This window comes from Microcaecilia unicolor, chromosome 8, assembly GCF_901765095.1.
Source record: "Microcaecilia unicolor chromosome 8, aMicUni1.1, whole genome shotgun sequence".
NCBI lineage: Eukaryota > Metazoa > Chordata > Amphibia > Gymnophiona > Siphonopidae > Microcaecilia > Microcaecilia unicolor.
In genome coordinates this window covers 76,992,076-77,005,258 of record NC_044038.1, presented here as the reverse complement: position 1 = coordinate 77,005,258, position 13,183 = coordinate 76,992,076, and the positions used below count along the sequence as shown (strand labels likewise).

The 13,183-nt window shown below is 42.9% G+C and overlaps 1 protein-coding gene across 3 annotated transcripts in view; it reads left to right on the top strand.

The window, feature by feature from the left end:
• The window catches only part of KCNN4 (potassium calcium-activated channel subfamily N member 4), a 141,376-nt gene that overhangs the window by 32,383 nt on the left and 95,810 nt on the right, over positions 1-13,183 (top strand). The window lies entirely within an intron of this gene.

Genomic DNA, 13,183 nt, shown 5'->3' with positions numbered 1-13,183 from the left:
CTGGGATGTTATGGGAAAAGGATAGTCTAGAGCAGGGGTTCTCAACCTTTTTTCGTTCCTGTACCTCTTCAACCAATTAATGAAACCCTCATACCCCCTTCCTAAACCATGTGTCCACTAGTGTCTACTGACAGTTACATATATCGCTAAGGCACTCATTTTTGAAGCATATGGATGACTCAAAAGGCCAAAATGGACACCTGTGTGCTTGAAACATCCAAATCCCGATTTTGCAAAGGCAGAATAGGGACGTCCAACACTACAGTACATCCAAATAGCAAGGGTGCATGTTCTGGGCAGGACTAGGGAAGGCCTGAAATATGAACATCCAACAGTGATTTCCACAGGGGAATAAATGTCCATGTCTAAGAAAGACATCCTTATTTAGATCTGTTTCAGGAACATCCAGGTTACAGAAAGGTGCTCTGATTGAGCTGCTCTCCACTGAAGAGATTAAGGCATGACACCTCTATAATGATGATGGATACCTGCAGTCTGCTTTATCCCTACAAATAGGTTCAGAACAGATTAACAAACAGTGCTAATTAATCATTTACAAAAATCCAATGTATTAAACAATAAAAATCACAATAAGAATTTCTGAAACAGATATGCTTTTATCAGCATTTGAAATTTAAAATAATCATAACAACTATGAACATCTACTGGCAATATGTTCCAGAATGTCACTAAGTAGAGGAATTGGCTAGTGCTTACTGCAGTGGACTTTGATCCTGGGGACCTGGGTTCAATTCCCACCACAGCTCCTAGTGACCCTGGGCAAGTCACCTAACCCTCCATTGCCCCAGGTATAAAATATGTACCTGTATAGAATATGAAAAACAATTTGATTGTAACCACAGAAAGAAAGGCAGTATATCAAGTTCCAGAGTACTAATAAAAACAAATCAGTTGGCGGTAAATGCCGAGATGCCCATTATCTTCCTATGGGTGTTTACTACCAGCTGATTTCTACTGTGAGCTAAAAACGTTACCACAGCTTAGTAAAAGTATTTATAATTAAATGCTACCGCAGCTTAGTAAAAGTACTTATAATTAAACTCTGGAATTCATTGCCAGAGAATGCAGTAAAAGCAGTTAGCTTAGCGGGGTTTTAAAAAGGTTTGGTAGGCTTCCTAAAGGAAAAGTCCATAGACCATTATTAAAATGGACTTGGGGAAAATCCACTGCTTATTTCTAGGATAAGCAGTGTAAAATGTATTGTATTATTTTGGGATCTTGTGCCAGATACTTGTAACCTGGTTTGGCCACTGTTGGAAATAGGATGCTGGGCTTGATGGACCTTCGGTCTGTCCCATTATGGCAATACTTATATACTCATATACCCCTCAAATGTACCTAAATATATGTCACCTGCAAGCCTGAAGGCTACTGACGTGGTGTACATTCAGGTACAGTAGGTATTTTTCTGTTCCTGGACGGCTCACAATTACAAAATCAAAGAGTTAAAGTGGGATTTGATTTACAGTCCACTGCACTAACCACTGGGCTGACCCTCTGCTCTGTAGGGATGTCTGTGTGGCCATTTTCTAAGAATGCTGTTATGCAGATGTCCTTCCCTGTTCAAAATTTGGACATTTCAGTTTGTAAAATGGATGTCCATGCTGGACATTTCCAGCGCATGGATGTCCATTTCACGTATTTTCAAACAGGCTGAATCCTGTTTGAAAATACATATGAGATGGACATCCCTGAGGGAGCTTCTGACACAGACGTCCCTATTCTGACTTGCACATCCTTTTGAAAATGCTCCTCCACATGTTAGCTGCTAACATGTCACTAAAATTACAGTAGTGCACACTTATACTACCAATAACTGTCTTAATAACTTCCTTCACTCAGTCTAGAAAGTTTCAATAACTTGCCTCAAATTTCAAGACCTTTCTCCGGGCTCTGTTTGTCCTTTTCTCACACCTCTTGGGGATAGGGGCACCACTGCTTAAGAACCCCAGCTCTAGAATATTGAAGTTTTTCGTAGTGGACCAAGTTTCTAGAATATTATGAAAGGAAAAGAAAAAATATATTGGGGTGGATTATATAAATGGTGCTCCAAAATGGGCACTGGAAAAGATAGGCGTTTACCCTTGGATTCTATATAGCACACCTAGAGATCTGTGCCAAAATCCAAGCATATTCTATAACAATGCGTGTAACTTAATTGGCTTAACAAGCTAATCAGCATTGATAACAGCTCTTAACAAGCAATAATGAGCACTAATTGGCAATAATTAGAATTTATGCGCACAACTCGCTAAGTGCATTCTGTAACGCAGTGTGCCTATCTTCTAACGTGAGCAGGCAAAAAGAGGTGTGGTTATGGGTGGGGAAATGAATGTTTCATAGGCATTCTGAAATTTACTCGCATAGGTATAGAATATGGCCCAGTGCGCCTAAATCTACGTTCCGGGATTTACACCACATTTTCGTTGGTGTAAATGCATGTGCATAGTTTTAGGCACTGAGATAACTAAAAATATTCTATATATCATGCCTAAATCTAGGTGCTGCTTATAGAATACACTTAGCATTGATTTCCACGCTGATTTTTTACACGCCATATATAGAATCTCCCCCTTAGTGCTGATTCCCAAAAAAAGTGAACTAAAAAATTATAGATTGACCTCAGTATGTCAAAAAACTCTCTTTAGCAGGAGAAAAAGACCTCAGACATTGCAAAGAATGTCTACCATTGGCGGACTACAGTATTTAACTTTCAACGATTGATGTAATCATAGGTCAAAAAACTCCTTGCTAATCTGTGAACTGTATATCTTTTCATATATTTTTATCATATTTTTTGTGCAATTAGAATTCAACTGTGCTTAACATTCTTCAGTATATACACTTTATGATCATGAAAATCATTTCAGCAATGATAATATAACACACACTGCGTATTCAGTGACACTTATCCCAAAACTAGGATCCTGACAGGCACCCATTTCGCCGGGCCTTCTTCTAGGTATCCATAGTTAAGTCACTAGCAGTGTGCAAAAGCCCAACTTCTCAGAGCTGCATAAAGGCATAAATAATGCACACCTTAAATTCGGGCACCAGACGTTCGCCTACTGAAACCTGGTGTAAATGCTGGCGGCCAAGTTGGTTGCGGAGACTCAGTATTCTGTAACAACACACACAACTTTATGAAACTCATGACACACCCATGCTGCTCCCATGGACACTCCCCCTTTTGAGTTGCCTGAGATGGGATTTGGGTGCCATGCATTATAATATACCATGCAGCCAGATGTGTGAGCAAATCCTAATTGGTGACAATTAACATCAGTAATTTGTTAGCAGCCAATTATTGCTCATTAATGGCTCAATAGCCAATTAAGTTTCATGCGCATCTCAGAATCACATGCAAATTTAGGCGCCAAAATCTGGGTGCCATACATGGAATTAGGGGGGGGGGAGGAGTGGGCTTCCTGTTGCATTATGGGAAAAGTGAAGGTACAAAATTGATTCAGGTGCATCAAGGAGGAGGGAAACGATATTTAAGGTTGTGGTACATCATGACAGGGCCGCAGAGAGGGTCGGACAGGAGGGACAAAATTCCTCAGGCCCAGCCTCCAAGGGGGGCCCTGTGCCGGGGTCTGTCTCTCTCCTGCTCCTCTCGGGACCCGGATGATTGAGGTAACCCAGTCCCGACACACAGGAGCAAGCGAGAGACAGACCTCGGCACCAGGTCCCCCCTTGAAGGCCGGGGAGGAGCAGATGCACTGGCACAGGAAGGTAGGGGGCGGGGTGGGAGTGGCCTGAGCAAGCAAGGTGCAGAGACGGAAGCTGCTTCCCGAGTAGGGGGGCAGTGGTTGCGTCCAGAGTGGGGCAGGAGGCTTCAGCTGCCCTGCCCCAGGCCCAGCTCTTGTCTCGGTGGCCCTGCATCATGACAGGGTTTATAGGTATCTGTTGAAATATGAAAGGAGACCAATTAATACATTATGGTAATCTGGGACAGTTAGGAAGTGGAAATCATTGGTGGGAGCAGAGGGCATATCGTAAGAGACCATGAAACCTGTGGAGCATTGTGGGTTGGAGTGAGGGTAAAAGCAGCAGCAGTTAATTTTAGGTTGGCACTTAGGGAAAATAATGCCAACGGTGCATAGTATGGAAGTGAGTTGGAGAACAGCCACCCTAGAGGAGCATTATGGGAAGGGCATGATAGAGTACTACGTGGAGGGTTAGGCAGCTGACAGCTAGACTTCAGAGGGTACAATTGTGGGTGACCCCATGAATGCAATCTTTATCATTTACATTGGATGGGCTCCAGGGAATTACTTAACTACTGAGATAGCTCCACATTACAACAGGCTGTCACTAGCTCTGTGTATTTAACATCAAGTTCGGCACTCCAGTCTGTTTTAATTCAGGGTGTGACTGTATAGCATTATACTAGAAAGCCATACTTTAAGTTGCCTGCCTGCACTCACACACATACATTCATCTCTGTGGCAACTTATAAACATCATCAAGAGGATGAATCATGAATCAGAAAGGATCCCCTTACTGTTCAGTTGTTCCACCCAAACACTGCTAAGGCAAGGAGTCACAGCTATACAAGTCAAAGGATGCAAGGGAGCAGCATACAAGATTCTCCTTGGTACTATGTAAGCCACATTGGGCCTGACACAGTTGGGAAAATGTGGGGTATAAATGAGAGTGGAGGAGTGGCCTAGTGGTTAGGGTGGTGGACTTTGGTCCTGAGGAACTGAGTTCGATTCCCAGCACAGGCAGCTCCTTGTGACTCTGGGCAAGTCACTTAACTCTCTATTGCCTGCCATGGGTGGGAAAGTGCAGGGTACAAATGTAACAAAAAAAAAAAGTAAATAAATAAATAATCTCTGTCAGTGACAAACAAATTAGTCATATTCATTCATACCTCTCCAGTAGTTTAACACTATAATTTATTTATTTGTTACATTTGTATCCCACATTTTCCCACCTATTTGCAGGCTCAATGTGGCTTACATAGAGGGGCATAATCGAACGCAAACGCCCATGTGTAAGAACGTCCATCTCCAAGAACGGATCCGTGAAGGGGTGGGCCGAATCGTATTTTCGAAAAAGATTGACGTGTATCTTTAGTTTCGCAAATACGGTTTGTGCCAGGCAAATGCATTGGATGTGGGCGTTTTTGAGATGTGGGCATTTGTTTGAGCTGGGCGTTTTCGTTTTTCAGCGATAATCGAAACCGAAGCATCCCAACTCAAAAACGACCAAATCCAAGGCTTTGGGTCGTGGGAGGGGCCAGGATTCATAGTGCACTGGTCCCCCTCACATGCCAGGACACCAATCGGGCACCCTAGGGGGCATTTTTTAAAAATAGGAAAAAACATTAAATTACCTCCCAGGTGCATAGCTCCTTTACCTTGGGTGCTGAGACCCCCAAATCCCCCCCCCCCAAAACCCACTCCCCACAACTCAACACCATTACCATAGCACTTAATGGTGAAGGGGGGCACCTACATGTGGGTACAGTGGGTTTTTGGGGGAGGGGGGGTTAGAGGGCTCCCATTTACCACCACAAGTGGTACAGGTAGGGGGGGATGGGCCTGTGTCCGCCTGCCTGAAGTGCACTGCATTACCCACTAAAACTGCTCCAGGGACAGGACTTGTTGCTGCTGTATAACCTTGGCACAGCAGTTCACACCGTAAGACTAATCTCGCTGAAAACGTCCTTTATTTCAATAACCGCGTTTACTCACAGTTAACTGCAGATCAGAGGTTGTGCTCCACTGGCAACGAGTCTCCCTGGTACTAAGATTAGCAGTAGCTCAGAGCTGGCAGAATGGTGTACAATGCCCTCTTTCAGCAACATTCAAGGTAAGAACTAAGTTCTGTAACGTGGCTAACACACGAAAGGGATCTAAAATGGACTTACAAAAATGGCCACTACCTCGTGGACTACCGGAAACAAAACAGGGCACACTCTGACTCAGTAAGCAGAGGGAAAAGCACCATGGGAGAAGAGCCTACCAACTACCAACATCGTGAGACTGTAATACAAGCTAGTGAAATCACGGAGCCCTATACCACACCCACCACAATGCAATGCTGATGTGACCCTGCAGTGCACCCGAGAGCCACATCTGACCGAGGGAATGGCTGTGAGAGGATCGAACACATTCTGCTGTCATGGAGATGGGTACTGAATTTGAGGGTGGCATAGAGGCTGGGAAATAAGGTTTTTGCAAGTGGGGTTTTTTTGGTGGGAGGGGGTTAGTGACCACTGGGGGAGTCATGGGAGGTGATTTCCGATTCCCTCCGGTGGTCATCTGGTCATTTAGGGCACTTTTTTGGGACCTGTTCGTGAGAAAAAAGGGTCCAAAAAAAGTGTCCTAAATTCTCGCTAAAAACGCCTTTCTTTTTTCCATTATCGGCCGAGCAGAGATGGGTGCGCTCGGCCGATAACCACGCCCCAGTCCCGCCTTCACCACGCCTCTGACACGCCCCCGTCAACTTTATTCATTCCCGCGACGGAGTGCAGTTGAAGACGACCAAAATCAGCTTTCGATTATACCGATTTGGCCGCCCACGGGAAACGGACGCCCATCTCCCGAACATGGACATTTTTCTCCTTTCGAAATTAAGCAGGATAGTACCATAAAGGTGTTCGCCAAGTCCAGTAGAGGAACAAATACAATATGATGTTAGGGTCGAATAAGGTAGGGATGTTTCAAACACATTAGGGGTCGAAGAAAGGGAGGGTTAAATAATGTCCAGTACGATCTTTGGTTTTGCTGTGTTGCAGAGTTGAGACATTTATGTTGGGTCAGTGGGGTCCGCCTTTCTAAACAAGTAGGTTTTTAGTGATTTCCTGAAGTTTAGATGGTCGTAGATTGTTTTCACAGCGTTTGCCAGAGCGTTCCATAGTTGTGTGCTTATATGGGAGAAGTTGGATGCATAGGTTGCTTTGTATTTGAGTCCTTTGCAGTTAGGGTAGTGGAGATTCAGGTATGTTCGTGATGATCCAGTTCTGTTTCTGGTTGGTAGATCTATCAGGTCAGTCATGTATCCTGGGACTTCACCGTAGATAATCTTGTGGACCAAGGTGCAGATTTTGAAGGTGATGCGTTCTTTGATTTGGAGCCAATGCAGTTTTTCTCGGAGGGGTTTGGCACTTTTAAATCGTGTTTTACCGAATATCAGCCTGGCTGCTGTGTTTTGGGCTGTCTGGAGTTTCTTTGTGAATTGTTCTTTACATCCTGCATAAATTCCATTGCAGTAGTCTGCATGGCTTAGTACCATTGATTGTATTAGGTTACAGAATATTTCCCTTGGGAAGAAAGGTTTACACGTTTGAGTTTCCACAATGAGTGAAACATTTTTTTTATAGTGGAGTTTACTTGGTTCTGAAGTGTAAGATTGCGGTCAATTGTAACACCAAGTATTTTGAGGCTATCTAAAATAGGGAGAGTGAGGTCTGGAGTGTTTATGGTTGTGGGTTTGTAATAGTGCAACCCCATATCCATTCTTTCCTGTATCTCAGCCCCCTAGCATATTCTCCATCCGTTGACTCCCTCCTGTAGGTCAGCCCTGCAACACACCACTGTATCCATTCTCCCCCAACTATACCTCAGCCCTAAAGACACTTGTCTTTAGATTGTTTAGATTGTCTTTAGATTGTACACCTGTCTTTTAGATTGTAAGCTCCTTGAGCAGGGACTGTCCTTCCATGTTAAATTGTACAGCGCTGCGTAACCCTAGTAGCGCTTTAGAAATGTTAAGTAGTAGTAGTAGTAGTAGTAGTGTGTGTGACACATCCCTGTATCCCTTCACTTCCTCCTGTATCTCAGCCCTATGACACACCTATGTATCCATTCATCCCTTCCTGTATCTCAGCCCTGTGACTCATTCCTGTATCCATTCGTTCCTTCCTGTATCTCAGCGCTGTGACACACTCCTGTACCCATTCACTCACTTAGAGATCCTTATACTAGGGTGCAATAACAGATTTAGTGTGAGCTAAATGATAAGGCGCCCATTATATTCCTATTGGTGTCATCATTTAGGGCATGATAATCATTAGCGCACACTAAATCTGTTAGCGCACCTTAGTAAAAGGACCCCTTAGATTATGAACCCACTAGAGACAGAAAGTAGCTACACATAATAATTATACACCGCTTTGATGGTACCATAGAAAAGTGGTATATAATACCCTATTACCCTTATCCCTCCTGTATCCATTTACAATACTTCTGTATCTGAGGGGCACTTTCTACTTTTCAAAGATGGGGTATACGTAATAGGCTAGATACTATATATGGCGCTTAAAGTTAGGCACAATTTATAGAATAATGCTTAACCCGGGAATCACACCTAACTTTAGGCGCAGCTGTTTACACCAGATGAAACGTGGTGCAAATGTACACACCAAATGAGGCAGGTATCCCCATTATTCTATAACAGGGTTGTCCAACCTCCATCCTTGAGGGCCGCAATCCAGTTGGGTTTTCAGGATTTCCCCAATGAATATGCATGAAATCTATCTGCATGCACTGCCTCTGTTGTATGCAAATAAATCTCAGGCATATTCGTTGGGGAAATCCTGAAAACCTGACATGCCGAGGGCCGAACAACGTGCAATAATTTTAGGAATGCCCCATTACACCCATGACCCTCCCATTTCCGTGCCCTCTTTTTCAGATCATGCATAAATTTTAAGCACAGATGCCACACCTACATTTACGCTTGTAAATGCCAATTAAATCTAATTAGTGCCAATAATTGCTTATTTTAAAAAGGCAATTATTGGTGCTAATTAGCTCATTCAATTAAATTGCACGCGCAGATTGGGCACATGCCCAAATTTGTGTGCAAAGCTTTTGGCAGCTTATATAGAATTAGGAGGATAGTACCCACCAATATTTCTTCATAATTGCAGGTATTTTTAAAGACATAGAACAGCAACATAGATCATGTATCAACATAGAGCATCATTACAATTATTCCAATCTACATTTCAGGGGTGTAGCCAGACAACAGATTTTGGGTGGGCCTAGGTAAGAAGTGGGAGGGCACCAAATGTTCCCCCCACCACCACCACAAAAATATCTCAGCTGGCAGGAAAATGCTTCTTTCCACCTTGGCAGTCTGCAGCAGGCATGTGCTGAAAACTGAGCATGCGCAGGTGCCAGTATTGTGGAGAGTAGAATTTTATTACTATCAGGAGAAAGTCTTCAGCTGACAGCTTGGGATCTCCACCAGCTACCGCTAAACATGTGCTACTGTTGGGTGGGTCTGAGCCCTAAGTGGGTGGGCCCTGGCCCACCCATGCCCACCTGTGGCTATACCACTGCTACATTTTTTAATAATAATAATAATAATTCTCTATAATTGAAAAGAGCTTTCTTATGTTCTCTTTATAACTTTCTTAGGATAACCATGTTCTAACAATGTTTCTTTCAAAACTTGTGATTGTGCCTTAAAGTCCACATCAGAAAAACTAATCCTTCTATATTGTAAAAACTACAAACTCTCTTTTATTCTCCGAGGAAATGCAGAATCAACATTCTTACAAGTGAGTGATGTTATCCCAATTGAGCCTGCACAGGAATGCTCACAAGCTTGTTTACAACAAGTTTTTAGAGAGTTGCACCGGGGAAGTGAGCATCTTCCTGTTTGCCGCTGTTGCCTGGGATATAGCCAGTCTTGTTTGTTCTGTGGAGCAGTTAGAATGAGTTTCTGTAGTTCTCCTCAGCTCACATCTCAAGATACCATGTGTGACTAACTTATTGGGCATTTGTCCCTTTTTTTGTTTGTAAGTCCTGTTGCTGTCATGCAAGGCCCTAATCCCTGGTGGGATTTCTTTAGTTAGAATTGTTGATAAATTTCTCTCTTTTCCACAGCCCACTAGGCCTTCTTGGGCCACGGGCAACTGGCTGAATACATTTTCTCACCATCAAGTCATTTGATTTCAGTGGGGCTATTTTTTTCGGACATGTCCCAAAAAAAGCTCCCAGTGGCTTGTAGAAGTGTTTCAGGCGTAACAGGACAATATCCATCATGGATACTTATAACTTGTAGTGACACCAAAGAGCACCAACGAGTTCCACACAACTCATAAATCAAAACGAGAGGGTTTTGATCTTCCTCAACATTAAGCATCGATAAAGGCCATCAGGATGAGGCATCCTTCAATACCCACCTGAGGAAGAGAAAGTATTCATCTTCATTGGTACTGAAGGAGGCAGTTATTGGTCATCAGGCAGGGCACACCAATACTGATCCCCCTTTAGGCACAGTGCCAAGAGCATTGAGGTACTGAGGTCATTAGTGCCCTCGAAGCACATGAGGGTGGTTCACCCTCCTTGACAGTGGAGTGGGTGCACCAGCCTCTAAGGAGCTGAGACCCAGCACCTGATACATCTGAAGTATTTCTGAAGAATGTGATCACACTGACTGAGGAGGACCTTGAGGAGCATCTCATGGGCAGGTTAGATGAACACATGAAGTACTTCTTTGCAAAGCAAGAAGCTAGGGCTTCAAGAGCCTCGATGCCAAGACTCAAGGTGATTCATCCCATCCTTGAACCTTATTCACTGGCTGCAGGTGGTGTTTCAAACCCAAGGCCTTGAAAGGCATTGGGTTCAGTGTACATTGTGCTGGTATCAATCTATAGCCCTTCAGGGGAAGAGGCTTTCTCTAATACACCAGAGATTACAGGTGCCTCAATGCACTAAGTCCAGGCCTAACCAGGCTGTCAGTTTTTGAGGCAGGCAGAGAGTCAGCCATCTTGTGTGCAGTATTTTTATGAGTTAGATTCTTAGTGCTTTTGGGCATCTGGAGAAGATGCAGAGGTCTTCTCAGAGGAGGGATCCATTTGTCTTCCTTCATATCTCTCCCCACTGTATGAGAGATGGAAATCACCCCCTAAAGAGCTTTTGTTCTTTTGATTTTGTGCAGGAGATGGCCAAGTCTGTCACATTTGAGTTGGAAACTAAGGATGAGCCCAGAGCAGAAACGTTGGGCATCCTCCAGTTTGATGAATCCCCAGAGGAAGCTGTGACACAGAATCCTTAAGCTAATACAGATGAAAATGAGGGTCCCCCCTCTCTGTATAGCAGATGGACAAGAAGATTGACTCTATGTATAGAGTCCAAGTTTTGAGAAGCTGCAGTTGCCTCACCATTCCATAGTGGTTGAATCCATTCTCAAAATGGCCAAGAGTATAAAGACTCACTCCTCGATGCCCCTGGGGTGAGAGTTGAGGATTTTGGAGTCTTTTTGGAAAAAAGTTTATCAGAATGCTATGCTTATATCCCACACAGCTTCCTACCAGCTCTTAATAAGCATGCACTTGTGGAACATTGTGCGCAGTGTGCTGGAATTCTCAAACTCTCTCCTCAGAAGAAGGCTAATGAGCTCTGTTAAGTAGTAGCCAAAGAGCAGGAGTGAAATTAAAACATTTTAGAGGTTATCAATAGAAATCAAACAAAATAAAACATGGAAAAGAAAATAAGATGATACCTTTTTTATTGGACATAACTTAATACATTTCTTGATTAGCTTTCGAAGGTTGCCCTTCTTCGTCAGATCGGAAATAAGCAAATGTGGTAGCAGACAGTATATATAAGAGAAACATCAAAGCATTACTTTGACAGTCTGACAGAGTGGGAGGGTGGGGGTATGCATGGGGACATCAAAGCATTTCATTGATATTCTAACAGGATAGGTGTTGGTAGGTGAGAGGAGGGTGATAAACAGAGAAATAAACAGAGAAATACAACTTTATGGTTTATAATGGGCTAGAAAACAAAGATCCTTATTAAGTCTTGTCTGTTGGGTGTCAAAATATTCAATCATTCTTACTTCAAAGGTCTTACGTTCCTGTATGGTTTTAAAATTACCTTTCAGTATTCTTACTGTGAAATCAGTGGTGCAGTGTTCTGGTCTTGTAAAATGTTGGCCCACAGGGGTGGGGGCTTGACTGGCACCGGCTATTTTCATGTGATGTCTATGCAGATTGAATCTTGTCTTAAGCATCTGGCCTGTTTCTCCAATATAGCACCCTTTGTTACATTTTTACTGAATGATATATACCACATTGGAAGATGAGCATGTAAAAGATTCCTTTATGTTGAATATTTTTCCCTTGTGAATGACTATGGGGTCCTGTGAAATGTTTTGGCATAGCTTGCAGCTGGATATGTTACAGGGAAACGTGCCCTTTTCTTTTTCAGTCTGTGTTGGGAGTTTACTTCTGATCAGCTTGTGTTTTAAGTTTGGTGGCTGTCGGAAGGCCAGCACTGGTGGGGATGGGAATATACCCCCACCCCCACCCTCCCACTCTGTCAGACTGTCAAAGTAATGCTTTGATGTTTTTCTTATATATACTATCTGCTACCACATTTGCTTATTTCCGATCTGACGAAGAAGGGCAACCTTCGAAAGCTAATCAAGAAATGTATTAAGTTATGTCCAATAAAAAAGGTATCATCTTATTTTCTTTTCCATGTTTTATTTTGTTTGAAGTCTATTGATAACCTTTAAGAGTGGACTAACACGGCTACCACACCTCTCTATTTAACATTTTAGAGAAAAGAAGAATTTGTTGCATTCTTGGCAGTTGGAATTTCAGTCATACTGAATTTCAGTTGTACTGAAACTAGTTTGGTGTCTCTTTGAGTGAAGTGCATAGCTATTTAGTAGGATTGTACTTATTGGGGGTTATTCAGTACAGGTCACCTAAAGTTAGGCACTGGGATGCTGCAGGCTAAGTGTGAATTCTTTATCAGCAATTATGCACGTAATTGCTGTTATAAAATATTGTTTAATTGATATTTACGCACCAACATTGGCTGGTGTAAATGTCCATGACTAAATATCGCAATTGCACATGTAACTGTCAGTATTCTATAACCTTAATGTCTAAGTGCGGGGCACATCCCTGACCCACCCTTGCCCCACCCCCCACCCCCATGTCCACATACCCCTAGCAGTTATGCGCTAAAGGATTTCTTTGCTAGGGTTATAGAATTATAACTAAGTGTAGTTACATGTGTAACTGCAAATTAGTGTCAATTAACACCAAGTAACTCTAATTATTACTGATTATTGGTAGTTAGTGCCAATTAATGCCTAATTTATCAAGTTACACACATAACTGGCACTATTCTGTAACCGGTAGGTATGCAGAAGAAGGAAAATGCCCCACTTT